A 3527-nucleotide genomic window follows, 5' to 3' on the forward strand; every position below is an offset into this window, starting at 1 on the left:
GCAAAAGAGCGAGCATCTAGCAAGCAAAGATAGAAGTGATTTCGAGGGTATGGTCATCTTGCCTGAAATCCCGCAAGGAAGAAGAACGAGTCCATGAAGAAGACAAACGAACGTAGTCGAACGGATCCTCACAAACGCGACGTTATCGGAACCAACCCGAAGAAGCAAACACCGGAAAAGAAGCACACAACATAGTAAACAACCAACACATGAACATGGTATGATATGCGGGATGCGGTATGCGATGCATATGCATGATTTGACAAGTAATGCTTGAACCTGGCCTCATCTTGGAAATCCAAGTGTGCCACTGGAAAGGTGAGATGAAATTTGCTTGAAAACGATATAAAGATCGCCGGAATCGGAGTTACGATTTGGAAATGGCAAGCGATTCAAAAATGACACCGGTCTGCGATTTACAGCAAGTAGCCATCTAAATGCAATGAGATGAACATGCTACAGCACCCAAACATGACAACAAAATACATGGAAGGGATGGATACAAGATGCTTAACAAAAGTCTAGCACTGAGCTACGGCCAATTCATCCATTAACAGGTTCAAACAAGCATGGCAAAAATGCATATGGTAAACAGATCTCAGACTTCGTGAAATTAACACTTGTCTGGAATTTCAGATCAGGTAGCACTCTTCGGAGCAACAAAACTACATGCTACAGGACCTGAACATGGCAAAGTAAAGCATGACATGGAGCTACTCAAAGATCTTAACAAAAGTCCCTTAGTGACCTTGAGCCAAAAGGGATCAGAAAACACAATTGCAAGCATGTGAACATAGCAAAAACATAATCAGTTCACAGACTTAGTGAAAACTGGAGCATGCTGAAAACAGATAGCAAGTAGGCATGTTTACGAGCTCGATGCACTCACCACAGAGCAAGTCATGGCAAACTAAGCATACATCCATTAAGAACACACAAAATTCAAGCTAGAAATGGCAAGAACAATAACATAGCATGCACGGATCAACTACAACATCATCGGCAAAATTGCAAATAAGTTGACAATCTGCCCAGATTCACAAAGTAGCAAAAGTAGAGCTCGATTGACTCAAGCTAGGGTGCTCCATAATTTCAAACAAAGACATGGATGGATAGAGCACTACAATATTAACAAAACATCCTTACTGATCATCCTCAAAAGAGGCACGGATCACTAGGAAACAACATGAACATATGGCATCATGAGATAAACAGGTCAAGGACTTAGTGGAATTGCTAAGTCCCTGAAAACAGAATTACCGAGTGCACCACTTTGCAAGCTTGCACTAGTCACCACACACATCACAAAAATACATGGATTGCACCTCTGGAAAGATGACAAAACCCTTAACGAAACATATGTAGAACATCAGGGCATATCATGCACACATTAATCATGGCAAAATGACAAAAAGCTAAATGGAGCAGCAAATCTGACAAATAACTCAAGTAGACCTCTTCTAACAGCATTTCAGGCATCAAGATGAACTCAAATGAAAAATATGCAATGGAATGAAATGATGTACTCTCTGAGATGAACATTTTGATATGCTATATGCATGAATCGGAGCCACGGATGCAAAGTTACGATACGATGAACAGAGGCACATGGATCTAGGAATTTCCGAGGACTTAGAAGAAATTTATACCCTGTGCATAAAGTCAACGGGACGAGGATATCCTGGGACGGAGGGATCCGGGCGGCGCGAGGTTGTTTGGTTCGGGACCGGGTGGATCTCATCCCACCCGGCTAGATCTGGGACGGGGCGGCGGCCGGGTCCGACGAGGTCGCCGGAGGACTCCGACGAGGGAGGGGCGGCGCCGAGGTGGTGATGGAGCTCGTCCAGGGCAGCGGGGGTCACCGGAGGCGGCGGTTGAGGTCGGAGGAGGCGGCGGCCTGCTTGGGCGGCGCGATGGCGAAGTCCGGCGAGGCGCGGGCTGGCGGCGAGCAGCGGCGGAAGCGCATGGCGGCGTGGCGGCCGGCGGCAATGGCCGGTCGCGGGCGGGGCGGCGCCCGCGGTTGAAGGCGGCGGGGCGACCGGGCCGGGCGGCGGAGATCCCGGGCGGCGGCGGCCCGATCTGGCCCGGGGTGGGCCCGATCTGGGCTCCCTCGGGCCCGGCGGCGGGGAGGAGAGAGAAGGGCAGGTGGCGCGCGGGGATTGGACTGGAGCGGCGGCGGGGCGACGTGGCGCCTCCCCATTGGTGGGAGTGAGGTGGCGGCGGGCGGTGGACACGTCCGGCGCGGCGTGGACACGTCCGACGACGCGAGAGGATGAGTTTTTTAGGGTTCATCCGCGAAAATTTCGGGGATGACCACATATTTATAGGTAGAGGGAGCTAGGAGAGTCCAAATGAGGTGCGGTTTTCAGCCACGCGATCGTGATCGAACGCTCTAGATGATGGAGAAGGCTTAGGTGGGTTTTGGGCCAAATTGGAGGGGTGTTGGGCTGCAACACACACGAGGCCTTTTTGGTCCCTCGGTTAACCGTTGGAGTATCAAATGAAGTCCAAATGGTACGAAACTTGACAGGCGGTCTACCGGTAGTAAACCAAGGCCGCTTGGCAAGTCTCGGTCCAATCCGGAAATGTTTAATCCCCACACACGAAGAAAGGTAGAAATGACCACCGGAGGAGAACGAAGCGCTGGAATGCAAAACGGACAACGGGGAAAATGCTCGGATGCATGAGACGAACATGTATGCAAATGAAATGCACATGATGACATGAAAAGATGCAACACGCAAGCAAATGACATGGCAACAACAGCGACTAACTAGAGGACACCTGGCACATCGGTCTCGGGGCGTTACATACTGCTGGGGGACGAGAACAGGGGGTTAAGTCGGGGCAGGGGGAGGTTTCTTCTCCCCCATACCCATTCACTTCGCCCCTCTTTTCTCTTCCTCTCTCCAGCCTCCTCTCGCCGCGGGAGGGCTCCGGCGGATCTCCATCTCCGGGGCGTCCCTCTCCATTTCCTTTGGTGGAGTCGATCCCCACCACGTCCTCTTGCCATGGATGCCGGTATTGCCCCCGTTCCTTCTTTCGTTTTGTCTCCTTTCCAGTTCTTGTTTCTTAGGGGCAATGGTGATTGCATCTCTAGATTTTTGGCTAAATCTAGGCTTGAGTTGGTTGGAGAAAGCAACTAGACTATCTCGATTAGAGTTTGGTAGGGTTATTTTTGAATTTGGTAGGCCGGTAGTGCCGGATCTGACCACGGTAGTAGGAACCCGCTGGTTCACCGCCTTGTGCTAAGAAACTGCTGTTTCTCCGCCTCAAGCGGTACTACCGCTCTCTTAGAGCGGTACTACCGCTCTCTCTGGGGCGGTACTACCGCGGGCAGGTCACGGTACTACCGCCGCATGCCAATTTCCATCCTTTTCCTACCTTACCTTGATCTTTTGTTGAGTTTGTTGGCTTATGCTCGTTCTTTTTGGTTGTCTCGCGTTGTTCTTGTGTTTGGCTCCAGGTGATGACCGCTCCGAGCAGCAAGGTCGCCGTATCAACCCCGGGCATGCCACATCAAAACG

The sequence above is a fragment of the Triticum urartu genome, chromosome 3A, assembly GCF_056163025.1.
Source record: "Triticum urartu cultivar PI428250 chromosome 3A, HENAU_Tu73, whole genome shotgun sequence".
Classification (NCBI taxonomy): domain Eukaryota; kingdom Viridiplantae; phylum Streptophyta; class Magnoliopsida; order Poales; family Poaceae; genus Triticum; species Triticum urartu.